The sequence below is a fragment of the Pleurodeles waltl genome, chromosome 10 (genome assembly GCF_031143425.1).
Source record: "Pleurodeles waltl isolate 20211129_DDA chromosome 10, aPleWal1.hap1.20221129, whole genome shotgun sequence".
Taxonomy (NCBI): Eukaryota; Metazoa; Chordata; class Amphibia; order Caudata; family Salamandridae; genus Pleurodeles; species Pleurodeles waltl.
In genome coordinates, this window is record NC_090449.1 from 1,060,829,239 (window position 1) to 1,060,856,709 (window position 27,471).

The following is a 27,471-nucleotide window of genomic DNA, read 5'->3' on the forward strand; positions in this document are numbered from 1 at the left end:
AAAAGGGTAACAAGGCCCTTCTTATCAGTGGTTTAGTCTAGATGTTCTGGACATCGTTGTGTTACCCGTGTGGGTCAGGTGGGCTTCGTCAGTTCCAGGATGTCTCTAAATAATATGTCAGGAATCAACTAGATGCAGTAGAGGCAGGTGGCATTCTAGATGCAGAAGCAGTTTGGGACTCTTGATGTAAGTGACACTAGAGTGCTGGTGCTACAATGCATCCTATGAGGCCTATTTTTACCCCCTACCAGGGATGATCAGTGTGTCCTTTCATACATTTGTTTTGCACAAGTGTGTGCATGATTGATCTTCATTAGAACCTGTGAGTCACAATTGGCTTCCTAACTTATTGTTTAGGGCAGTGCTTCCTGACTTTTTAGGACCATTACCTAGTTTTTATAATGTGATAAGATCACTATTTTCCGTGATGTCGTTAGGAATGAAGTGTGTTGGGGACCTATTAGAGGGATTCCTCCTTTATGGAGTAGGTGGCCTCACACATTAGTGTCATGCTTCATCATTTGACCACCTATCCCCACCCAGGTAGGATAATACCACTTGGGTGGACTCAACCTCGTGGTTAAATGAACCCTGAGGGAGTGCTGAAATTATATTTCTCTGGATAATATAGGGATCCAGTTATGTGAATATGATTACCTAGCAGCTCTCCAGTGTAGGCCACACCTTTTAATGTTGGTGTCTATTGGTAAAATTAAAAACAGTTGGGACACTTTTGGTATAATGACTCATAATGTCACTCTAATCCTACTGGCCAGGTTGAGTCCACCCAGTTGGTATTATCCTAGGTGGTCAAATGATGAAGTATGACAATATAATGTGTGTGAGACCACGTATTCTGTAAGGAGAAACCCCTCTAATAAGTCCCCAACACACAGCTGTTGCAATCATACTTCATTCCTAACAAGATCACAGAAAAGAGTGATCTTATCACAAGTTGAACAGGCCCTGCTGGTTCGTCCACTAGATTTCCCCCTCCAGCCTAAGTACCTTTAGTTCATATGGCTTTTGATTCTGGGAGGTAGTATGGGGGCTATAACCTTCCTCGTCTTTCTCTATGTGGAACACTAGTTTTTATTATGACAAACTTTCGTATCCCACCTAGCTTTAATGGACGTGAGGCATGCTTTGAAAAAATAAATTAAAAAAAAACATTTTATATGTAACTAAAGCGTTGTGTGTAGCGCATTGTCATTGTGACAACAGCACATTTTCCATTAAATTGGTCACTAAATTTCAAAGACATACAGCTTAAAACTATAGAGCACATAAATGATGTGTGAAAATTAGGTTTCAGTGAATATTTATTATTTATGCATCACCAAGTGTCTTGATTTGCACTGATCCTCCTACTAAAATCTTTGTTTCTATCACACAGAATTACAGAAAATGCTTTATTCTGTTCTCCTAACTGCTGAGTTTGTACAGTTCATTTACATTTCTTTGTGTGTTAGAAAAAAATTACACCCTTCAGCTTCCTTTCACATTTTAGGATTGTCATATACTTTATTTTTCTTTCTCTGACTGTAAAGTGAGAGGAGTTTGTAAACACCAGTCCCAGCAGCAGAACTGATCTGTTGGAGACTCAAGGCTATTGTGCTCAGTAGAAAGTGGTGACTTGGAAATGCAGGGAATTCGGTGGCAGGTTCCTTGTGGCCTGCCAGAGGAAAACGTAATATTAAGAGCGCCTTGAGTAGTTATTTAGTCGATGAATTTTTCAGTTGATCTACTTGGATTGTAGACAGCGGGCAGAAATGTGTACAATAATAGGATGTACTGTTAAGAAAGAGTGAACACTGTGTGTTTTTGCCTCTTATTTCTTCCATGCACTTGGTGATAGTTTCTCACTTATTATTTTTCTACTCCTAAACATATTGTTGCTGTTCTCTGTGCTGAATTTGTTTGCCCTTCATACATGAAGGGCCAGTTAATAAACTACTGTTGAGGTCAGTAGTATAGTTACTACTAACCCCAGTTGCCCTACATCCCAAGGTGCTGCAGAGTGATATCAGCATCTGTGGATGGTCCGTTTCAAACAGAATAACTGGTTAATAAAGCTAGATTTGATTGAATACAGATGCCCCTATGGTCTGAAGGAGACTCTCCTAAAATGATGAGTTTTATGGAGTGCCAGAGGGTAGCTGTGACTGGTGTCTTCTGACTTTGTCCAGAAGAAGATCCCATCTGCCTTGCGTTTTAGAGGTTGAAACATCATTGACTAGTTCAGGAACTGGCATGTATTATCTTAACCATTGTTTGGCACTGGACACATACCCTCGACTGCTTGTGTGTGTGTCGTGTGTGTGTGTTTTTTTTTTTTTTTTTTTTTCTTCCCCCATTCACTGAGCCCAAGCATACCTAAATAAATACATGTTATCCTCTGTCTCTTTGACTCACACTTTGTTTTATTTGAGACTCACACCATCACCACCCATCGATACGTATTATGAAGTGTTTATCTGTGCTGAAAATAGAATGCTATAGTTTGACTTATTCATTTCTGCCATCTTCATTTTTATGTCTCACCTACTAGACAGTGCATGCGCTGTCAGTTGTGAGACTGATTGTTAGCTTACAGTGGGCGAGCGGTGCAGTTTCGGTAAGTCGTGCTGTTCGCTCTGATTTTCAGCACCAGAAGTTTCTCCTGCACTATAAAATCGGCATGAACGGCATCATGGGAGCTCCAGAGGGTGCTAACTTTTTTTCTGTCGCTTGAGTAGATTTTCTTCAACAGCAGCAGCTTCTTCAACAGAAGCGGCAGCTTTCTCATTGTGAGTGGTCGTGGCCTACCGCGACTACTCACTTTTAGAAATCATGCTCACAAACTTAGCAATTTCTCGTGCTCGCCAACTTATTGTTGGTGAGAGAAAAAAAACTAATCTTCGTGTCACTTAGCAGAGGTTTTTTTGGAACTCAGCACAGAGTGAGGAAAACTCCACTAACTTTGCCAATGGAGTAGAATTCTTCACTTGCCCCTACTTATAATTCCTCCGATTGCCTACCACTGGTTGGCTTTATTGTCACTCATTTGCTTGCCACTTATTCGTCTTCTTGTGTGGTTTCCTCCCTCATTTTGTGTTTGACCGCCCACTGGATTGTGGAAGCATTAACTTGTGTCCTTCCACTACTCATGTTCCAAGCACTATTTTTCTTTTTTCTTTTTGTTTAAGCAGTCCACAAGAGTGTTTGCTGGCTGCCTCCCTTGTGCACTTCTCCCTCATGTTCCATTTTCCCTCTTGTCCGTGTGCTTCTCCTTGCCAGGTACACATTGCTCTTTCTTGGCCCTTTTTTTTTTTTTTTTTCCCCCACCCACCCCCCTATGCCCTGCCGTGTTGCATTACATTTCCAAGTCAAGTGGGGATGTAGGAATCTGGATAGCATGGAGGGGGCTGCATGTGAATAACCCCCAGGGGACTTTTGCAAGGACTTCATTATGCATCACCACAACACGAGTTTAAAGTGGTGAAAGGGGTAACAGGCTACTTTGCCACTTTGAGGTCTGCCCTAGTACTGAGAATCCATTCCACACTTGTCTAGTTCCACCCACTCTTTCATAAGCTGATCACCATTTAAAAGGTGGCTCTGCAGTGGCATGTTTCGTGTAGTCATTTGCATGGAGTGAGACCTACTGCCACATTGATTGCCTGGTCCAGTGTGTTTGCAGCATTCTGATTATGGCAAACTCGCCCTCCTTGTGAAAACCATACCTGGTGGCCTGTGTGCTGGCACCCTTCACCCCTTTCTTGGAATCGGTGAAATTCTGCGGACTGCCCCCCCTCCCTTTCTGCTGTGCACGATTCCCTGATGCTCTGATCTGACTGCCCCACCAAACCCACCATATATTGGTGGTCTTCTCTGCCAGTTGTAAATGAGGGGCTGCTAGCAGGGGTAGAGATTATATTCATCTATGGAAACTTGTAGAAAGCGCAGTAGTGATATGTCTCCAGTCCCATGTACACCATAAACAATTACTTCAAACCTATCAAGCCATATTCAGCTCTCCCTGCGGTATGAAGTGACACAGAATCACGCTGGTTTGCTACACCTGCCCAAATAATTAAGAAACACAAACCTGCAGGTCTTAGTTTAAGCACCAACCTGCAAGCCGTCTTCTCAAACATACTCTCCCTTTGTGGTTGCTTGAATACTTCAAACTAAATCAATTGATTCTTATAGAGCACAACTACTCACCCGTGAGGGTCTCAAGGCGCTGGGATTGTGCCTCATTCGAAGAGCCAGCTAAATCTAATCAAAGCAGTGGTAATCCTCCTGAACATTAACATCATGAATCCCAAGGTCCAGCCATAGCTTTTGGGTGAGACCCTTTGTGGCTTTTATCCTTCAGGATGAATTGAAGCCTTTCGCTTCTACTTGGATTCATAGTTGGCCTTGCAAGGCTATGTAAAGGGAAAAAAATGGTACTGATTTTAGGTGTGTGCTGTATTTTCTCATCAACATCAAACCTAGTTATCTTCTTCTGCACCACAGTTAGGGTCCTCATCCTTTACCTGTTGATAGGGAAGTGCCCTGCCCATCGGTTTGACCAAAACTGACCAAACATCTGAGAGCAGCCTTCCCTGCAGCTTTCCCAATCTGTGTGGGAAGAATTCAAAAACCTAATTCCCAGTTTGAGAGATCCACACTAACCTCTCCTTGAAGTACTTCCTCTTAAAGGTCTACTGTGTTGTACTTAGTCTGTTCTCTAAAGAAGCTTTATTGGTTACCCAGCAAACTCCATAACAAGCTGCTGCAGAACCACATGAGAATGTGCCCCAGCTTCGCTCAAAACGGCACAGAAAAAGGCCTTTTGCTGGTTTCCTTTTCTTCCAGACCCTCACGCAGTCGACTAATTACACTTAACGTTTTGTCAGGTTCTGTCTGGTTTCTGCAAGTCAGGGTGTAGTTTTAGACCTACCTAGCCTAACAGTTCCTTCAAGGACAATATGAACCTGCTTGGTCAAGAAGTTCACAATGTGGTTTTGATCTTTCAACAATTCTTAGTCTCCTGACCCCATGTGCAGTTTTAAGGTGTACACTTATCCCTCTTGTATACGCCTCTCTTTATATCACACATTACTTCCCTGGTTCTAGTGATCCTATTCCTCCCTGGGATTATACATTAAAAGTTCTTTCTGTTTAAGGAGTCGGAGAACCCTTCAGGATCACCCCAATTTATGAATACGTAAGATTGTTTTGGCAGAGAGTGCCCTAATGTGCTCTAAGGACTACTGTGGTTCCAGGGCTGCGGCTGCTAGTTAAATTATATGAAGTTCATGAGCTATGTTAAAGTCCTGGAAAATTCTGTCTCTAGCAGTACTGAATTGCTGATTTTCATCCGACATCTTTTTAGGAGTACAACCTGCTATTTGTTTTGAGTTTTCTTCCTGCGTTGGATGGATTTGCACTGTGATGGCTGACCTGTAAGACTCCATCAGTAAAAGACTGCAGCTCATGTGAACCACTGCTGCAAGGCAGGCGGGACCACTGGCCCCTACTCAGGTAAGATGTTTTTTTTTCTTCACTAATGAATAGTGAAATATTAGACAAAATCGCACAGAAAACTTCCATATCAGTAACGAATACTTTACTCCACTGAACCCCTGGCTTAAAGCTATACATTTTACAAACTAAAAAACAGTTACCTAAAAAATATATATTTTACTTGACTTTAAGAAATCAAGGTTGTGTGGTCCTGGTAGCTATAGTAACTTTATGAAGTGACTGGGCCCGTAGGTCTGGGCACAGTTAGCGGATTTTGCAGGCTCTGGTGCAGTCCGAGTCGTGGCTTCTCACTCTGAAGCTGAGGTGTGGTTAACCAGATGCAGGACACTGCTTTCTGAACTCTGCAGCCTGGGGACTTACGCCGCTGTTGGAAGTGTAACGCAGTGGCATTTGTGTAGAATTTTACTATTTTTCTGAAGGGGAAAATAAGTAATGATTTTATCAAAGTCCTTATATGTATTGAGGTAACTGAAAGTGCTCCCCGTTTAACCCGGATACACTCTGAAACTTCCTTTGCTAGAACGCTTTCCACGCCCTTTGCAAGGCCTATAGCGCTATCAGGAGTTGAACATGGAACCGAGCTTTCAATGTGGACATTGTTGTGTGTCTGTGGACTCGTCACACAGACGCGAAGACTCTCTTCACTGGACACAATGTTCATCGAATCAGTGACTTGTGAACATCTTTTCGTTTGACACTTCTAATGGAAAGTTAAGGGCTGCCCTGCATGTCAGTGAGAAAGTAATTTCATCACAGCCTTGAAAATCTAACATCTGGGCCATATTTGAACCCTGGGCTCAAAGAAACTGTATTCCTCTAGAGTCCTGACACTGAATTTGACCCAATGCTTAGGAGGGAACTTCTCCATCTCCCTGACCTCTCTTAAATGTTGATTGTGTTAAACTTGTTTACTTTCGAACTCCCACGAGCACCAGCATTGCTCTTCTGCTTGCATGGCAACGACTGGGTTAAGTTATTCCCTAAACTGCAGATTTTCTTGCTATTGCATAGAAATTTGAATTATCCCAAGGACGTAGGCGAGCATTACGCATTGTCTCTTTAATTGCTGCTGATAGCAGCAAAGAACACAGTAAACATGCATCACTTTCAAACTACATTTCCCATAAACTCTAGGGAATAACATTGCGTGGGAAGCTGAGGAGCTGGTGTAGTAGTGACAACTTCATCTGGAGATATTGCAGGGGCCTGGGCACTGCCCTTGAGGAGGCAGGGGACCTAGTGCCACGACTCTAGGAGGTCGATCTTGCACCATCCACCGCCTTACATGTGGTCATCTGTGAAGCACTGGGCACATTCATGGGGTGACAGCTAAAGGCTTGTGGGATCCCATCTCTAAAAGACTATTGTAATTCGCATCCAAGAAGAAGCTATTGTGGTGGTTTTCAAATAGGAGTGTGTTTGTACAGACATCCTTACATGCAAAGTATGTGTTGCATGTGCATGCCTTGAATTTCTACTAAATTGATGGAATCCTGTCTGTTTTGGCCATCGTGCAGCCCTGGAGCGTTCACTCCATTGTAACTCGGGCCAGGCAATATCTTCATGGAGATGCTGCACTTGTAGAACACTGCATCGTGATAGCTGGGTTAAGATGTGCATTCAAAGTCTTGCTTTTGTGAAGAAACGGCACAAGAGTGAGCAGGTGAGACACCGATACTACGTGGAGCCGTGCTGGCCAAGGCTTGCTTTGTTTTCCAACTCGACAGGGAAGAGGGACTACTGGTTTCTGAAATTTATCACAAAGTGGAGCTAGGACTATTCCACGTCTGTAGATCGTGTGTGTGTGGTGGGGGGGGGGGGGTGGTGGTGGTGGTGGTGCAGTGCAGTGGTCTTAGACTGCTAAACTGGACGAGCGACTGCTGCCTAGTGTAATTCAGGTGCCATTTCATGTGCTAGTAAATTGTGTTTACAATTGCTTAATGTGCAAACTAATGGTGACTTTTAAGGTTCAAATGCAACCAGAAAAATCATTCTTGAAGAAAAAAAGTTACATTGGTTCATTTTATACTATTTAAACCACTTGTTTGCTGTGCTTAGTTTACGTATAAGTCATTTTATGTACCTCAGCGTGCTCAGCTTGTAATGGTGCGCAAGCCTAATGGGGTTAAGAGTGTGGTGCAGAGGAAGAAAATGTGGGAAACTCCAGGCGAATGATCTTGGGGGGGGGACCTTAGCGGTTGTGCACCAGCTGGTTGGAGATACTCTATGCTTCCTTTGGCATCCATCTGTATGGTTGTCAACCTGTTTGTCGCTTGGACCCGTAGCGTATGATATTGCACTTGGTGCTCCGTGGAGTGGGTGTGGTGTTGTGAGGTTTTGCTGCAGTGTGTGTTTAGAAGATTGATTATTGGATTGTGAGTGCTTTTGCTGTTAGATTTCCTCCCTGTGCATGAAGGTGAGTGCCAGGCAGCTTGTGGTGGGTTGCATGCGTATATTCATATGGGGCGGTGGCACTGTGAAATCCTGGAGTGTCCCTTTCATAAGTGTATGCAGCGGAGGTCCAGCTGTGTGACGTCACTGTGAGGTGTACTCCACCGCAGTAGTTGAGGCTGGATCACCTGGGACCAGGCTCATCATAGGGCGTCCTTCCTGGAGCATCTCACCTCTGTACCCATTACTAGGACGTAAAGTTACTTGAAGGAACCTATAACCTTATGCGCATTCTTGCTGTATGAAGTTGAATTGCTTTACCGAATATTCCCAAATGTGTGCACGCACAGCTCACATGGTTTCATCTTCTGATACTTCGTGGGCTGTAACATATTCCGTTGAATTAACATTGAATGCCCAATCCACAAGATATTAGTCAATTGTATATTTTCTCTTCTCATTTTTGATGCCCATCAAGTGCCACAACCACGTGTGGTGCATGGTACTGAACATTTTTGTCAGCAAAGAGAGCAAACACTTTCAGTCCTGGTGTGTTGCAGTGCATATGAGTCCACGTGTGATGTGCTGGTCTGTAGTATCATCCCCTGGTATATGTCTTTCATGTTATGAGCTGAGAGCAGTATACGCACCTGTCTTATCACATGCATAAGTCCAAGGTATCGAGGGGCCTTCGTGTGGGCTAAGGCAAATTGTACATAGGCAAAAAGACGTCCCTTTGAGGATGGCAAGCCCCACCGTAGACATTAATGTTCTACCCCTTCCCCCCCCCCCACCCCCCTCCCCCCCCAACCCCAGGCCAGAGCGGCCTCCCTCGTCTCTCAGTTTGTCCTTAGGAAGGGCCCTCTTCTGCCCCCTAGCAGCTCAGGATGAGAAGTGGATATATTCCCTAGCTAGGTTTGTGGATCTAATCCGAGACTGCACCCTGAGATATATCTCCCATGTGGTGGTCAGGACAGACATGAGCCGATTCCCTCATTGCAACTTTTGGCTTCTCTTCTGACTGCTGTGCTAGAGGACGGTACCACCCGCTACATAGATAGGAGACTGTCCTCCCCTTTCCCACCCAAAGATTGGTTGCCCTAAGGTGAGCCTAGTGAGCAAGCCCATTTACTGTGTCTCATAAACGTTCGCATGAGCATCCAGACCATCCCACACAGTCTAAAGAACCGTCTAAAACAGTGGTTCCCAACCAGCGGTCTGGGGACTCCTGGGGTCCACAAAGCCTCCTTAGGGGGTCCGTGACTGCTTTGAAAATGAACTAATATTAACAGATAAATAAAGTGGCTAATTGTACAATTGAAAATGTTTAAACATTCTGTAAATGTGAAGGAATTTGAAATTGGAGGCTAAAAATTAAATTTGGATCCCCAAATTGATTTGTGGGAGCCGTGCAGGTGCATTAAACAGAATATAGTATGATGTGTGGATTCATTTGAATTTAGAAAAGTTCCAACCTTCCTTTAAAATTTTGATATTTTTGTATTTGTTTGCAAATTAAATAAAATGTTATCATTTGCGTATGTGTTTGATGGAATGCTTGTTTCTGTATTTTTTGTGTATTGGTTTTGTGGTTCATTTAATTGACCATGTATAGTCCTGGGTCCCCGGTTTACAGTAACGACTCAGTGAGTGGTTCCCAGATTCCAATAATGTTTTAGTGGGGGGTCCCCAGTTTCCAGTAATGATAAATTGGGGATCCACAGAAGTCAAAACGTTGGGAACAACTGGTCTGAGTCTCTCACTGTTTGGAAATTCCCCTCGATGTAGGAATACCTTACAATTTCACCTCTGGCTATGACCTGCTGGGTGCCCTGCTATGTATGTATGTTCTGCGGGCACTGCAGACGTTATTACCATTCAAGCATTCATTCATTGAGAGGTTTGTTCCCATTTACAAACTGGAGTTCCCTATACCTCGTCTGCACCCACCTCCTCATTGACTTCTGCAGGAGGCCGCCATACTCTACAGCGTGCACTATTTAGAATTCGTAATCCCATACAAATAGTGAAGTGAGTGTGTGCGGCCCTCGTAAGGCATGGGCATAGTGGGCTCTGGCCCAGGGCCCCAGCCTTTCAGGGGTCCCCCATGATAGAGCCAGCTCTGTTCTGCAGAGAGTCCTGCCCCAATGACCTTGAATAATTCTCAGATTGCTTTAAATGCAGTTTTTCTTTAATTTATTTTTATGTGGGTGATGTGTGGGAGTCTATTACAGACATGTTGCAGAGAAATGTTTTGTTTGTTTCATGCGACATCTATACAAAAAAGTTTTATTTTAGCTGAAAACAGGACCTCGCACGCTAGAAATGAGTATTGCAGTGATTGTGTGCAGTAATATTAGTGAGCTGCTGTCGTGTTACGATATAAAAAAAAATCAGTATGTCTGAATATTAGATGTCCAAATTCTAAATGTGTTTTGAAGTGTCCCTGTGCACTGTCAGTGACCGGGCCAAAGAGGGCGTCAAACAGCTAAAACTGGATCATAAATTCAAAGCTGTTCTGAACAGGGGCCCCCAAAAAGCGTTTGGCCGAGGGCCCCCCAAAAATGCTTAAGATGTCTGACAGAGCCTGAGCCCGGATCACAGCAGACACTCGCCGACAGTCACGAGTCTTGTGGTTTCACACGACGTGGCAGACAGCCACGAGACCTCTTGTGAAATCACGGGGTGGCAAAGACTGACCAATCTGCTTCTCAGCGTGCGGTTCCCAGTTTTTGTAATCGGGAAGTAGAGAATAAACCCGAACTTTGCCCTGAAACGTGCTCCCCCGGACCTTGGCTTTTTTGAAGTTCACTTTGCCAGGTTTTGGCATCGGTGTAACACTCCCAAGTCCTATTTCAGAAGTTTCCCCGGTGACTCGGTGCGATTTATTTTTTACATTTGCAGTGTCGCTTTCAGAGGAAGCTGTTCTTCCGGGATCTGTAATTGCAAGTGATTATAATTACTGATTATACTGATTATAAGTGATTTGTTTTTGAAATGGTGTCTTTCGTGGTTTTTAGACTTTTTCGTTGGTTTTGAAGGGTGCTGAAGTCGGCAGAGGGAGGTTTGTGTGCTCAGCTCGCTGAGGAGCCTGTCCTTCTGGCAGCTTTACCTGCCTCAGTTATGGGTCATGACGGGTACTCGGTGTTTATTTATTCACTTTTGGTAAAGTGTTTTTTTTTTTGTTCTTCCATTCCCCCCCCCCCCCCCCCCCCCCCCCAAAGCTCATAACGTACAATAAACACACCATCTTTTTCACTTTACCTCGCCCTCATCCCATACCCACCCTTCCCGGTCGCCGGCATCGAAATATTCATTCGTTGTTATGTCCATCCTTTCCGAACTCTTTCAAATTTCTTTGGGCAGGCTCTTCCTCCATATAGTGTGGTGTGTGTGTGTTTTTTTTTTTTTTTTTTTTTTCTTGTAAACCACTCGAGTCCGTTTCCTTCTCCCTCTCTCTTATGTCTGGGGGTCCCAAAGACCAACCCCTTCTCCCCCCCCAAAAAAAAATCTGCGTGCTATTGCCCGTTTGGCTGGCAGGAACACCAAATGAGTCAACCTCCGTGGGTATGAGATGGCGTTTGAATCATTCCAGATCCCCCCCAATAAGCCCAAGGGGGCATTCATTCTTCTCTACCCTCAGTCCAGGTCCCCTGTTTTACCGCATGTTTTTATTTTAATGGCATGTGGCATGCGGATGCTCAACTATCGCTACCCAGGCTCTATACACCTCAAGTCGAACGTGCCAGAGGTCGTGAGCGCTACGTCCTTCACCCACTGTAGGAATGTGTGCAATATGACTTTTATAATGCTCTGTGCCAAGCAATGTCAAATGGTTATTACATGACGTTGCGACCCTCAAAAAACGCTGCATTTACAACCGTATAAGTGATGTTGAACGCACGATGATTGTGTAAAGCGGGTGCCCTCGTTGCCTCTCAACATAAGTTGTGTTTTTGTTGCTGTTAGTAAACCTGATGTCAAAGCACTTCATGCATTGGCATTCACACTTGGAACCCCAGAGAAACCTGCCATTTAAGTGTTGTGTGCACAGCACTTCTCATGGGGTTATGGTCCCCCCCCCCCCATCCGCACTCCGTGCCAGCCTTCATGTCCCCGGTTCAGTAGACGGTCACAAGGCCCCCCTGACCAGTGGATGCCCTGTGTAGGCCATGTATCTGCAACAGAATCATTGACTGGCACACAGACATGCTGCCAACCTGGCGACTGGTGAGCCGATGACACTGACTGCAGAGAACCCCCATCAACTCAAGTGCTCTAAGGCACCACGTAGGCAGCCAGAAAATGTTTATTATTTACACATTTGTCCATAACACAATAAACACAACATATACAATGTTTAAATCCAGAAAACCCCAACCTGTACAAATCATTCTTTTAAAATTCAATCACACAGCTCAAGAACACCATGAAGAAAGTGTGGGAACCCTTCTTAGCATGTATCTTCCTACCAAGGCTAAAGGTCAGAAACCACTTCTAACATTGCACAAAAGCAGACACACTTCCAGCAGAGAGATTAATAGACCCAAACATAGTCCCCAATACAACGAACCTTTCTATACCAAGACTGTTCTTAAAAAAACTCGCCAAAGCACGTCCGGTCTAAGAGCTCTGTTTAAAAGAAGGGAGAGTACCTCATTACAATGTAAATTTTGTATTTTTTTTTTTTTTAAAGTGGTTTAAAACTCTGTCATCTAATACTACGAAAATGCACACAGTCTCTAATATACGAACATTAAGAACCACAAGTACAGTTATTATCCACGTCAAAAAGGGTACAACATTTCTCATACTTTAAAAACTGGAGGTTTGAGCCAACACAAAATATCAGTAGCAACAAGTGGGGATTAGGCAACGCAGATATGTAGGAATACACCCGGTGACTGTCCCAAGACTCCATCTTACAACTAGCTAAAGATTTTATAGATAAATAGCATAAATCAGTAAGCCTTGATTTCCCCGTAGAAAGATGAGGCGGCCCGTATCTTTAAATTTCCCAATTTTCAGTTTTACAGCTATTTCTAACCTTCGCCGCCCATTTTAACTCCCTGGATCCTACTACTCTGGCACAGAGGACTGAAACTAGTTGTTCTGCCAGCAGCCCAAAGTTTATCCCAGAAGTGCAGTGGAGATTTGCAGGTTAGGCCATTCCAAGCCTAAAGATCCCCTTCTAGTCGCACACAAAGCGTTTACCTTCACACTTGTCTTATTTTAAATCTGAGCTGAGGCACAGAAATTCGGCCCCAGGTAAACATTGTGCGGGCACCATAGCTTTATAAGCAGTTAAGTACAGGGGTCATGGACGTCCCTCCAGACTCCCCCTTTTTTTATTATTTTTTTAGGTTGAGCATGTGACGTGTTATGTATCTAGGCTTTTAACCTCGCACGCCCATCACTATCACTCATTCATGGGCTTGCCCTTCAAAAATCCTTTATTTTCGTTGGTAAATGCTTTACGTTTCTCCCTCCTTGGGGTGGTTTAGTTACTGCCGGTTACGTGGCTAATTGCACTTTTGCAGAGATGTTTGACTGCGAGCAAACTTCTTTTTCCTTTTGTGTGCTGCTTCACGCTGATGCAGTAGCGCTTTGAATCGGCTCGCTTATGTGAAACCGTATTACTTTTCATTTTCAATTTATGTGGCAGGAAAAGTCCGGTTAGGAGTATGCAACGCTGATAGCTCTAACTCGAGCAAATGCGAGACCCGTTGAATTGCAAATGCTTTTAAAATCTTACCAGCCCTCCGATTGTGGACACTACCTGTGCACTACCTCTCTGAAAGGCCCAATTTAGTTTATTATTTATTATCCCCAAATATTTGGAGCTGATTACCACCTCCACAACTATTCCCCCAATAACCACTTCTAAGGTTTTGATTTCTTCCCAAGCGTTATTTTTGCCTCATCCATATTGATGCTAAGCTTATTTGCCAGACAGTACTTACTGAAAACTTCCAATTTGCTTTGAAGGGTCACCTGGGTCGAATCAATACTTGCCAGGTCATCCCACATAAAAGGCATGGGATATCAATACTTGCCAGGTCATCCCACATAAAAGGCATGGGATATCAATACTTGCCAGGTCATCCCACATAAAAGGCATGGGATATCAATACTTGCCAGGTCATCCCACATAAAAGGCTTGGGATATCAATAGTTGCCAGGTCATCCCACATAAAAGGCATGGGATATCAATACTTGCCAGGTCATCCCACATAAAAGGCAAGGGATATCAATACTTGCCAGGTCATCCCACATAAAAGGCAAGGGATATCAATACTTGCCAGGTCATGCCACATAAAAGGCAAGGGATATCAATACTTGCCAGGTCATCCCACATAAAAGGCTTGGGATATGTCTTGAGGCCCCTCCCCACCCCCATTATTGGAGAGAAGAATTCAGGATCAGAAAGAACCTGTGGCAAGTCTGCAAGAAATGGAGAAAACACCAAACCCAAAACGCATCCTGTCTGAGTCCGTTTTCGAGTGGGATTCTCCACTTGATCCCAATTCTCTCTGTGTAATTCTTGTACGATAGCAAAGAGGCTACAAGGAATACTCATGTTTTACAGCTTAGCCCACAAGATACTCCAGTTCACAAGGTCAAAGACAGAACTAAAGTCTGCAAAGCAACAGAAAATATTTTTTTGAAGTTTCCATTGCCTTCTGACCAATGGACCACAGGGTAAAACGATGGTCTATTGTAGAATGACCCTGCGTAAAGCCTCCTTGTTCCATGGGCTCTATTCATTCCTTCATGGACAGTAAAATTACTTTGGAATATAATTTCATTCCAACACCCAACAAACTTATCTAGTGGTAATTACTAGGATTGACTGGCTCCTTTTTCTCATGTATAGGTTTAATTATTCTCCGTTCCTGTGAGGCAGATATGTTCCAGTTTGTCATAAAGGCAAAACGTTTTCAAAAGACACTGCCTACCTTTTGAGATTAGATTTTAATATAATTGCCAGAAGATTATGTGGACCAGCTTCTTCTGTTAGCTTAAAGGAGGATATTAATTTACGTAAAGACTATTCAGAGAATAATTTCAATAATTCCTCCTCTGGGAGTATCCACGTCACACTATCCATATAGATGTTACTTAAATATATGACCTATACATCTTCCGGTACCGTACATCATAGAAAATCATTTACTTTAGTGCACCCTTCCTGAAATAGCTTCCAAAAATTATTTTTTTCATGTCATTGGCAAGAAGTGTGCTAACCATCCCTTCCCAATTAGCTTTATAAACATCTTGTTTATTTGTTATAGTCGGGGTTTTAACCAATTCTTCCTTTTGCTTTATTATAAATTTCGCTTTCCCACATACCCACAGTAAACGTTTTTTTTGTTCTAACTTTAATCAACTTTTTTTTTTTAATGTTCAGAAAATACATTTTATTCTCTTGTATTTAACAAGGCAACAGGAAAATATCAATTACAGAATTCTATACATAAATTGCCTGTCTTAACCAATATGGAATGGTAAATAGGTGAGAACACGGCACTGTACACATACACCAGTTATACTGTATTATTTGGATAGCGAAGTGTGAAAGAAATAGCTTAGAAGGGAGCAAGAAAGTGTAGGGAGTAAATAAGAAATAGAGGAAGATACGGATATATGCTGTTATGAGAAATAGATGATTGAATATGTTGACATTGTTGATATTTAAACTGACTTGGACTGTATTTGGAATAAGGCCTAAAAAAAGAAATTGTTCATGAAGGTTTGTTGGAAGCAAAGAAATTATCCAAGGTGTCCCATATGTTATGTGAGTATGTTTTCCACTGAGAATGCGGAAGAGAAGTGTTATCCGCTCCGCACATTTGTTGTTATTTGTGTGTAGATTTCCAATTAGCGGTAACAGACTTTAATGCTGCTGTAAGCATATGGTCAAGAAGGAGATGGTCCGATTTTGTTTTGAAATTAGTGTCTAGAAAACCAGTAACTAAATATGAAAAATTGTTCCTTGGTTTAATATGGAATAGTTAGGAGATGAAAAGGAAGACTTCAGTCCAGAATATTTGGACCTGCTTGCTGTAAAAAATCAAATGAAGGTCTCCATTCTCCTCCTGCAATTCCAACAGGTAGGAGTATCTGCTATGTGTATTCCATGTAGGCGAGAAGGTGACCAAAAATGTTATGTAATATCCAGAATTTGGTTTGCAAGAGAATAGGGGTGACTTTGTGTAGAGTCACTGATCTCCAGGTTTTTGTCCACCCTGAATCTGCAATCACCGACCCAGCCCGGTTATTCCAGAAATCCAGAGTCTTCCTAAAATGGTTGGTAGTTAATGGTTGGTAGTTAATGGTTGAAGGAAATGGTAAAATCTAGATACTTGGTGGACATGTCTGGATAAATTTAAGAGTAAAGAGAGGACGGACGGGTCCTCGTGGAGAGAGAGTTTTGGTCAGTGCTACTTTAAGAAAGTTATAGAATCCCTTGTCCTCAATGTGCTATAATTCCTGTGGTTTCGCAAAGGTAAAAGGATTAAATAGTGTACCTAGTTGTTTGGGATAGCAAATACCCTTGTTTATCCATGATTGCCATGAAGAGTCTGGCCTTTTGTATTTGATATTTGGGTTATGCCAAAGAGAAGCGATATTTGAGGATTTCAGTTTAACTTGTAGTCTATTATCAATTGAAAGTAGTGCGCGTTTAGTGTTTCTGAGGATATATTTAGAGTATGGTATGTGCTTGTCCGTCGATGTGAGTAGAGTTGATGGGTCTAGGTTTTCCAAAATTGCTTTTTTTTTTACTTCAAGCCATATTGGAGTATCGTTTGTCGGGGTGAGAGCCAATAAGATCCTTGTTTGGCAAGAAACGCTGATTAGTATTTCTTTAAAGTTGGGTAGGTTAGGGCCACCCAGATTTTTGGGGAGTCTTAGTTTGTGTAAGGCTATTCTAGGTTTCTTGCCTTGCCATATAAATATTATTTATTTGATCTATTTTTATGGTGGAAGTCATCAGTGAGTGATAAGGGAAGCATACTTATTAAGTAGTTAACTATGGGGGAAATAATAATTTTTATTGTTTCGATGCGACCCCCACCAGGTAATATATTTTGGAGACCACGCTTCTAATAGTTGTGTTTTTTTTTTTTTTTGAAGGGTTAGGTGTTCATTATGATACAGGGTGTCAATTAAGTTCGAGCCAAACTCTATTCCTAACTACTTTTTATATAGTTTGGTTGCCAGATTAGTCCTGAATCACCTATCAAGGTTTTAGAGCCTAACGGGTTTAGTGATTTCACTTGTGACTTATCTTTATTTAATTTGTAACTTGAAACACGTGAGTATTGTTCAATTGTGTCCATTAGTGCCTGTGTGGATGAGTGAGGTTCATCAGAAAGGATTAAAATGTCATCAACATAGGCTGTCAATTTGATTTCTACCCCGTCCCCGAAAGTCTATACCTGATATCTGTGGGTTATTGTTAATATGTAGGATTAGTGGTTCGAGGGCTAGCAGAAAAAGGGAAGGCGATGGTGGGCAACCTTGTCTTGTGCCTTTTTCAAGGTTAACAGAGATAGCTGCTCTGGGGTTACTATATAATGCCATGATCATTTTTATGAAGAAATCTCCAAGGTTGAAGGCTCTAAGGGACTGTTCTACAAATGTCCAAGAGACCTTGTCAAAAGCCTTCTCTGCATCCAAGGCTATGGCCATGGATGTCACGGGTAAGTTCCTGGCCCTTTCTATGACATGGCACAGAAGGCGTGTATTATTATTGGCCATCCTGTTTTTTAAAAACCCTACCTGTGAGTTGCTAATTAGCTTAGATGAGTAGAGAGTAAGTATTTTGGCTAGGATTTTTGCATACATTTTCCATTCAAGATTTATTAGCGAGATTGGTCTATAATTCTTTGGTAGTAAGAGATCCTTCCCTTTCTTGGGAATGACAATAATAGCTTCAGCGTATGTACCAGAAATTTTCCTAGAGGAGGCATATGTATTGAATAGTTTTAAGAGAGTAGGGTAGAGGGATTTTCTAAATGTTTTGTAGAATTTGGCATTAAAGCCATCTGGTCCCGGAGCCTTATTATCTTTTAGTGTATTAATGGCCTCAGTGATCTCATTTGTAGAGATTGGTTTGGCTAGTGCCTCTTTATCATCATCAGATAATTTGGGTAGCTTTAGTTTATTTAAGTATTCTTTACATTGTTCGGATGTAGTCTGGTTATCATCTGAGTATAATTCCATATAGAATTGTTTGAATGTTGTCTTATTTTTTGAGGATTAGTGTGGGTTGCGTTAACCTTATCTGTGGTTGCAGATATTTTCTTTTGATTTTTGTTTGTTTCAAATATGATGCTAGCATTTTTCCTGCTTTGTTGGCTTCACACAGTTTATGGTCATTAAATGTATTAATCCATACGCCTGCTTGTTCGCTAAGTATTCTATTGTATTCATATGTCTTTGCAGTGAGTTTGTTGAGGATCTGCTTGTCCAGTGTGTTGATATGAGAGGATTCCAAGAGGCCAATTTCATGTTCCACTTCCAGTAGGGATTTATTTTTTGCTTGATTGATTCTAGTTTTCATTTCTATTAGTGTATCTCTTAGAGTTGCTTTACAAGTGTCCCAAAAGGTTTGTATGTGTACATCCGAGGCGGAATCATTTGTGCAAAAGTCAGAAATGGTCCATTCAATTCTCTTGGTCTTTTAAAATCTTGTTGTTGAAACGCCGTTTTTTTAGTACGGCTTCTAGAATTGGTCCCAGCTAATAAAGTGTTAATGCATGCATGATCAGAAATTATTATTGGTGAAATATTTGTTTGATCAATAAGGTGAGTATGGGAGCCCAACATGAGGATACAATCTATTCTCAAGTATGAATTATGAGGAGGAGAATAGAAGGTATAATCTTTCACATCAGGGTGTTGGAGTCTCCAGGTGTCTTTAAGATCATATTTGGAGCAAATATCTTAAGGTTTTATGTGCTTTAGGCAGGCGACAGTTACGATTGAATTGTCTGTCTATCGTGATGTCCAGTTGAAGGTTGAAGGCCCCTGCTACAATTATGAGGTCATTGGTTGGCCTAATTTCTCTGAAATTGCGTTACAGAAATCGCAGTCATCATTATTTGGGCCGTATATATTAACTACATGAATTCTAGACTTATCTTTCCTCAGTGTTGTTATGCTTCATCTTCCTTCTGTATCTGTGATATAGGACTCCGTATTCAAGTTGGCCTTTCTGGAGATGAGTGTCATCACACTTTATTTTTTTTCTGTGAATGCTGGAGAGCAGTGAATATCAACAATCCAATTATTTTTGGAGTTTGAGTGCTTCTGACCTAGGAGTTCTTGTTTCTTGAAGGAGGATGATATCTCCTTTTGAGTTGTATAGATACTTAATTATTTTCTTACGTTTTATTGGATGATTCATGCCCTTCACATTGAAGGAGGATAGGATGTTGATTTTGTCTTTGATTTTAGAACTAGCCATAGTAGTATGCAAGGTAGCAGAGGTGTGTAACCATGTGTAATGAAAACCTCCTGTGAAAGGAGAGTATCTTAGTGGAAATGGATTCTCATTGATATGCAACATTTGAGTATATGTATATAAATTGTTTACACATTTGAGTTGAATACTCCAACAATTGTTATGTGTATAATGGACCGAGCACATACTACTTGTGGTCCTATGAGATGGATTCCTAGAGGGACTAAAAGGATGGGGTAGTATGCGACTGATATGGGAATCACCTTTGTATCAGCCCTATAATGCTCAGTAAATAAATACAAATGAGAGGAAAGTGGAAAAGGATGAAATAAAGAATTGCTAAGTGGGAGAGAGACCACCACCACCCTATCTCTTGTGGAGGCACCTGCGGTTACTTCTAGATTTCCATACTTATATCCCACTGAATTGGATTGTGGCAGTGAGCCTGCCACTCAAATGCCATATTTAACTGCTCCAAATCGAGGACACCTTGATTCTTTAAGAGAAGCTTCTTAAACTGGTAAGTCTACACTTCATCTGCAGGTAGTGCACGCAGGCCAATTTCATTAAGCCCTCAGTCAGCTTTTAAAACTAGTTCAACAAACAGTGGGGAACTGAAACTTGCTTTTGTAACTTCCTTCCCAGATATAGATTTCCTGAAAGCCACTTCATCTGTCTCTAGATGTAATCACTTCTAATGTCTTACAATTTGAGAAAATCCTCTGTATGTTAGATCTGTTCACAGGTTTCCATTTATTAGCCTTTTACCCCCTCTCTTAAACATCCAGATACACATGTTGTAATTTAGGCTCGCTGTATTGGAGGTGAATTGATTTCTGATCTGGTTCGGGATCTGCTTGAGAAGCTGCAGTGGGCTGGGGTGGATATAAACTGAGATTTATCTAGTTGGTGCAGAGAGACGTTTCTACAAGTCAAAAGTGCAGGTCTCCCACCTACCCGTAGATTTTTGGATCCCTTGTTAATTCTTACATTATTATTACTTGTATATTTCTCCCTGCCTTTTGTTTTTAAGCCAATTCTTTGGCAGCACTAGTATTCCTAGACTCATGAGTAAGCTTCCCAGCTCCTTTTTCCCCTTGTACATTTTTCCTCTTCCTCTGGTGCAGAAAGTGCCAATTCCCTACCTGCCTTTGATGCCATCTCTTTATCAACATTGGCCATCAGTGCACACAAACTGAAGAGCTTCCTCTCTTTCCCCCGGGAAGGAGGTGGGTGGGAGAGGCTTCAGGCTTTACTAACGAGGGCATACAAGAGATTATTGACTTTACTTCGTGAAGATTTTTCCTTTTAAAATACAAGCCTCAGATTTCAGCGATTCGTTTGTTGTAACTGACGATTCCAGCAGGCCATATAGAATGTTTTTTGTATTAGAAAGAGGAGATCCAGCAGTAGGTAGGGGGCAGAGAAAGGGGGATTCAAGGTTTGAGGAAGACAGAGCCGAGTTACGTTGAAGCCCCCTCTTGGGATTCTGTCCCAGTAGGCCAACATTTGTAGTTGTCAGTCCACCAGTAATGTCTGCATCAATTACAGACAATTTTTTTCTCCACCTCCTGCCCCTCTTTCTCCCCCAACTAATCCATACTCTTCCTCAAAAACAGCAAAACTTAAGAGAACCCATCAAACACGGGGATAAAGACAGGCAGGGATTCATCGTCACAATGTCTTTTGTCATGTCAAGATCCTCCCTCTCCTGCAAGACCTGCTCCTCTGTATGAGAATTTGGAGGAGAGACTGTGGAGCCGATATTTGCGTAATCCTATACCACTATATTCATGAAGTGTTTGTGCACAAGATCCTTCATCGAGGTAGCTAATGCCTTGGCAGATGAATTTGTCCTAACTGACATGTTGCCAGAAGACCAGTGTAGCTGCGGGGTGCTTGAATGAATCTCATTCATGAGGCAAAAAGTCTGTGGTCCAAAAGAGTCCCTTACATGCACCTAGGGCTCTTTCACACCCACTGTTCCTTTTACCAACTTAGAGTAAGCCTGGGACGGGGCTTACCACTGGAGAAACAAAGCAAATAAATACCTACTACAAAAGCAGTAAATGTCTTAGAACAGATAAATTAAAATAAAACAAAGGACACAGAGGAATTCTGGCCCATGCAGCACTTAACTTCCTCCTCTGACCACTACTGTGACTGCTCTGTGATGCCGCTGCCACCACCCTAAAGTACTAATAACTCTAAGCGATCCAAGAACAATCTGCAAAAATTTGAAGCAACCTTCACAGCACAAGGGACCCCCCTCATGTCTCATTATCTGCTGTGATCTGCAGTCCCCTAGGTCCCTTGGGGACAGCTAGTACAGAAAGTAGGTTGGGACCAGGAAACTGCAGCCCGACAGGTTGAAACTGCGCACCAGCATAATTCAGAGTGCATGTTCCCTTAGCCTCCTTGTCTACCAAGGGTCCTTAGTGAAACAGTGGAAGCTCTTGTAGCTCTTCGTTGAGAGAGGGAACAAGTATTATTATTATTATTATTATTTTTTGTTCCCGTCGACAACAACTCTGCATTTGGTGAGGGTCCAACAATCTAACAGGTCTTGTAGAGCACAGCTTGCCACCCTGGGTGGAGGGGGTGGGTCTCGAGGCGCTGCAGGGGTTCAGCTGGGTGTGGATGTTGGTTGCAAAGTCGGGTCTTCTTGAGCTGTTTTCTGAAGTCCTGTAGGGAAGGGCAAGTTCACAGATGGAGGAGGTGGTCGCTCCAGGCTTTTTGTGCGATGTAGGAGAAATATCGGCCTCCCGAGCAGTTGTGTTTGATGCAGGGTATGTGGGCCAGGGCGAAGGAGGAGGAGCGAAATTCTCTCGGTTGGTTGGTGGAAGGAGAGGTGTTTGTTTAGGTAGGCGGGGCCTGAGTTGTGGCGTGCCCTGTAGGTGAGGAGCTTGAAGAGACATCTTTGATGGACGGGGAGCCATTGGAGATCACTGAGGTGAGGGGTGATGCTGTCTCTTCTGGGAAGGTTGAGGGCGAGTCTGGTGGCCGAGTTCTTCATGGTTCTGGCGTAGAGTGTGTTGCTGTAGTCAAGTCGGCTGGTGATCATTTTTTCTGGTTGACAGCAGGATCCAGCGGAAGATCTTTCTGAGCATGTGCTGGATGTTGAAGCAGGCTCCGGAGATGTTGTTGATCTGTTGTTTCATGGTGAGTTGGGTATCCAGGATGATTCAGAGGTTGTGTGCGTGGCTGGTTGGGGTAGGGGTGGGTGGAGAGCCAAGGGCCACCATGTGACGTCCCAGGGGGAGGGTCTGGTCCCAAAGATGAGGACCTCTGTCTTGTCTGAGTTCAGCTTGGAGCAGTTGGTCTTCATCCATCTGGTGAGGTCGGTCATGGTGTTCTGCAAATTGGTCTTTGTGGTCGCGGCGGCGTCTGAGCGATAGGGCTAGCTGGGTGTCATCGGCATAGGAGATGAGTCTGTGGGTGCAGGTGATGTCTGCAAGGGGGGGTTTTGGGGGGAGATCATGTAGGTGTTTGAAGAGGGTGGAGCTGAGGAAGGAGCCATGTGGGACGCTGCAGATTAAGTTTTTGGGCTCAGAGATGAAAGGCATTGGGTGGATTCTTTGTGTTTGGTCAGATAGGAAGTAGGCTATCCAGTTGAGTGTGTTTTGAATTCCTCTGAGGTGTAGTCTGGCATAAGGGTGAGGTGGAGGACGGTGTCAAAGGCTGTGGAAAGGTCGAGGAGGATTCTGGTTGATGATGGGTCTGATGTCATCTGTGGCTGTGATCAGGTCGGTTTCTGTGCTGCAATTGAATCTGAACCCTGATTGGGAAGAGTTTAGCAGGCTGTTATGTTACAGGAAGTCTGTAAGCTGGTGGTTGATGACTTTTTTTCTAATACCTTTGCAGGGAAGGGCAGCAGCGAGGTGGGGTGGTAATTTTTGAGATCGTAGGGATTGGGTGTGGGTTTCTTGAAGGGTCTGACCTCTGCTTGTTTCCAGGCATCTGGGGCGGTGGCTGTTGTGATGGAGGTGTCAAAGAACCGCAACAATGCGAGCAAGCGGCTGAACAAACAGGGGGGGACGAGCACGGCCACAGAGCGTGCACAGAGAAGGGGCAGGCATTATCGCTGAGGAGGAGGAGCTAGGGACCACTTAATTGACAATTGTAGTAGGGGACTATCAAATCTTGCATCTCGACAGGACACAATCCTTGTTACAACCATATTGAGGGACAAAATCTCGACAGGTAGGTGCACAGAGGAAGCAAAGGATTCACTATTCTTAAAACCACACCTACGTACCTTGAAAATATGTAGATCACCAAGGTCAAGACTATACATTTCCGGCTAGGAGTGCTGCATAAATGATGGCAAAAAGGAAGCGGTGAACTCTGGGTAGTGTCCACGTTTTAGGTGGAGAGCAGCTCCTTTAATATCCTAGAACAGCACCAATGCGCTGAATCTGCTCACTTCAAATGTCTAGGAGACCAAAATCTAGGAGAGTTTGTAGGATTAGCACAGAGCCTTTGGTTAAAAGCTCTTCTTGAAACAAACAGGCACTTGAGACGAGCAGGTTCCGTATCGATGTTGTTGTAGGGTGCTCCATATACAATAAAATGTGGGAACTACCCAGAGTTCCCTGCTTCCTTTTTTGCATATCACCAAGGTACATATGTTACTTTAGGTGTATAAAATGCACAGGAACGTACCTTCCTTTATTTTGTCCTTGGATAGTGATGTAACAGTATTCTGGCTTGTCGAGATTCGGAACTCTATATTGCCAGCCTACAGTTATTGCAAATGCTCAACTATTTATAAAAAAGTTAACTCGACAGTTGGTCGTGTTAACCTGCTCCGAATAGCATAGGCCTGTTTTCTTGAAGTTATAGTACTTTTATGTAGGCTGCTTCTTGCTTTTGTTGTGCAAGTAATGTGTTGTTCCTGAGGGTCACTGTGTGGTGCTGGATCAGATCACACCTGCTGCTCAGTAACTCCTCGCGCATTTGTGAACTTCATGGTGTACTGTGCCATGTGGAGGTATTGTATTATTACAGCTCCAACACATGTACAAATGTTGCATGCAATTCATTATTTATGACCTGACAACTTTTTAAAGAAAAAAACATTTTATTACATATTCATTAATTCTTTTTAACGTATGGTGAATACACAATTGAAAGAAGATGATTTCATTCACAACTTTGTTCACTGGTATATGGTGTGGCACTGCCATCCACGTGGTCAGTATCTGTCACAACGTGCTTGAAAAAAAAAAACAGATCTCTTGATGGTGTTGGAAAGCTACAAGAGAGCAATAATCGAGCCAGCCCAGTATAACCTAATAACCTGCATTAAAGGCTGATACAAAAAAGGCTGGTCTTAAGAGCATTCGTGGACCTCAATAGTTAGACTTGCAGTTTGAATGAAGAAGGTAGCTAGTTCCACAATCTAGCACAGAGCAACCCATTCAGATTTTCTGCATCTGGGTACAATTTGAAGTTTCCTATTCTCAAGTCACAGATGAGGACAGTCTATTTTACCAATTAAGAGGCTAAACCACTGGAAGAGTTTGTTGACAGTCTTGTGCACCAATCAAAGGAATTAGAAGATCATTATTTTACTACCTGAACATTTCCAAGATGGTTGCGTTGAGCTAGTCTGACTTGCACTTTGAAGAAAAACGCAGTGCTAGTCTCAGGGAGAGTCCCTGAGCCTCACTTTGGCTCATACTATCTTACCTTCAGTCCTGGTCTTGGAGTGGGCAGCCTAGGTCAAGTCAGCGTTCATTTGGAGGAGGCAAAATGAAACAAGAGAGAATGCCATAATTGTGGATACTGTGCATTCGGGGTGCTTCCTCACCTCCCTGCTCAGAGGGTGTGCCAGCCAGATGATGAACCTGGACCTGGACCAGCACTGCTCCTCAGACTCCCTAGTGGTGGGTTGGGGTCTTGCGGGTAGCTTCCTCACCATTTTCCTGCTTCAGAGTGCCATGGAGTGGTGAGACCCTAGAGGATGGCAGACCAAGGACAGAGCCACGGGAACCCAAGACAGCTGAGTTGTCAGCATGCTATTGGCTCAAAACATGTACTTTATCCATGTACCTCAGCTACAGGAGTGGCCTCTACTGGCCTGTCAAGAATGGTAGAGCCAGCACATCTACCAAATTATGCCCAGAGCAAAGGAAGCCAGGCAAGCATAGTAAAATAGTTACTGACTTTTTCTTCACACAAGGTAAACAGATTGGCAAAGGTGTCTGTTGGAGGGGAAGGAACTAGTGCTCAGATGTGCACCCAGGTGCCACTGCTGGTTTCAAACTCTTCCACTACAGAGGGTCCTGCTCGGCTGATGTAGCACAGTGATAAGGCTATTGTAGTAGTGGAATTATTGTAGCACTTTTAGCCGTGTCCCACACAGGCTGTGAACCGCGTGGAGCCACCCACAGCACAGGTAATAAGAAATGTGCCACGTTATGCTGCTGATTCTGATAACTGGGGAAACGAGGGTACAGTGCCTGCAGACAAAGCTAACCGTGATAGAAGCAGGAGAGCCTAAATTACGATTACTATCGCTCAGACCTCTTGAAACCATACTCCCTTCCTCAGCTTCCTTTTCCAATCCCGGATCTACCTTGCTCACCTTGAAGGTTGTCAGTACTGCAGCATTGATAGTTTGCTCCCCTCTCCCAGAAGTTAATGAGGCCTCCTGCTCTCCTCACCACAAAGAGGTATCCACCAGTGGCCTGTCCCCAGGAGAAACTGCATACATCTGCCTACCAGTTTTCACAACTGTGTGGATATCCCGACCTCCAGAATGTAAATCCTATTGAATATAGTGGGATTTAGATTTTGGAGGACTGAATATTTGTCACTGTTGTGATGGAGTAACCCTTCTGCCGAGTTGTAAATCGGGCCCAAAGTTTGTTTTGGCAGACACTGGTAATCAGATGCATGTAACTGAAACACATGCCCAGAACACAGACTTTCTTGCGGCTTTATTTTCTTTGTCTGATATCTCCTTCTTGGGCCGAAAGTAGACTCTGACCTGAAGTCAGTACTGCCCCAGATCTTTCTACTGACCCTGTATTGCCCTGGAGATCTCCCATGGGTAAATTATCAGTAGGGAAGGGGGAGTAAAAGAGTGGCACCAGTGATGGTAATGGAGATAGTGATGCTTGTAATGGCAGTGAGAATGCTCTTTTGTTGGTTAACACAGCCCATCATTTATCTCCTAGCTCTGATATGTAGCACTCCTGACCCATGACTCTGTGGGATGTACAATGTCTCCCTCAACAAGTCTGTCAGCTGAACCCTTCAATAAAAGCAATTTATTATCTGCTTTGTACCCTCCAAACGCAGTACAAGAAGGTCGCTTCTGCGTTTCAAATATCCAATTTGAAAGCCTAGGCTGCAGTTCACAAACTGTTGAAGAAAATTCTTACTGTAGCCATGCGCCTATTTGAGGTGGCAATACGCATCACTGAATTGTAAAATGCTATACAAAAACAAGTTGCACAGTGGCAAAAGCATGCCTATGTTATGTTGGACAAGCTTGAGGATATGGAAAATCGAATGCGCCGCAACTAGTTGAGAGTACTTGTCATTGTGGAGGTGGCTCGAAGGAGATGATCCATGCATCTTTATTCTGGGGCTGTTACAGAATGCTTTTCTGAATTTGCTAGAATGTGACATTGTGCCTCTTTCTATATGGTGATCAATGCTTCCCATTCAAGAAACCCTGGTGAAATCAAAATAACTTGCACCCTCTTCAATCTTCATTTATTTATTTAGGACACTTCATCTTTCAGCAACTAATTTATCAAGCTGCCTGGCCTAAAAACCCAGCTAAGGATGGCTCTCGCATTTTTTTTTGTGTTTCAGATTTTAGATAAAGCACATGTGACATTGGCAGCTGCAGCAAATGATAACAAGATAAAAAATCATGCACCTATACAGGGGTGTGGAATTTATTAAAATATCTACTTGTCCAGGGGACAGGTTGCTTCTCAAATCTACTTGTCCTGTAAAAAGATCTACTTGTCCCTTTGGTACCATGTAGTGTGGCGACAAATTATGGCAGCAGTTAATAGCCTCTCTGATTATGCCAGGGCTACTACCATAGTAGGGCTTGAATA

The 27,471-nt window shown here is 43.1% G+C and overlaps 1 protein-coding gene across 3 annotated transcripts in view; it reads left to right on the forward strand.

Annotated features, from left to right (window-relative positions):
• Positions 1 to 27,471, forward strand: part of TBC1D5 (TBC1 domain family member 5) — a 1,391,198-nt gene that overhangs the window by 1,638 nt on the left and 1,362,089 nt on the right. For all 3 annotated transcript variants that reach the window (XM_069212078.1, XM_069212077.1, XM_069212079.1), the window contains exon 2: positions 5,369 to 5,517. The gene's annotated coding sequence lies outside the window, so the exon portion shown is untranslated. The remainder of the gene's footprint in view (positions 1 to 5,368; positions 5,518 to 27,471) is intronic.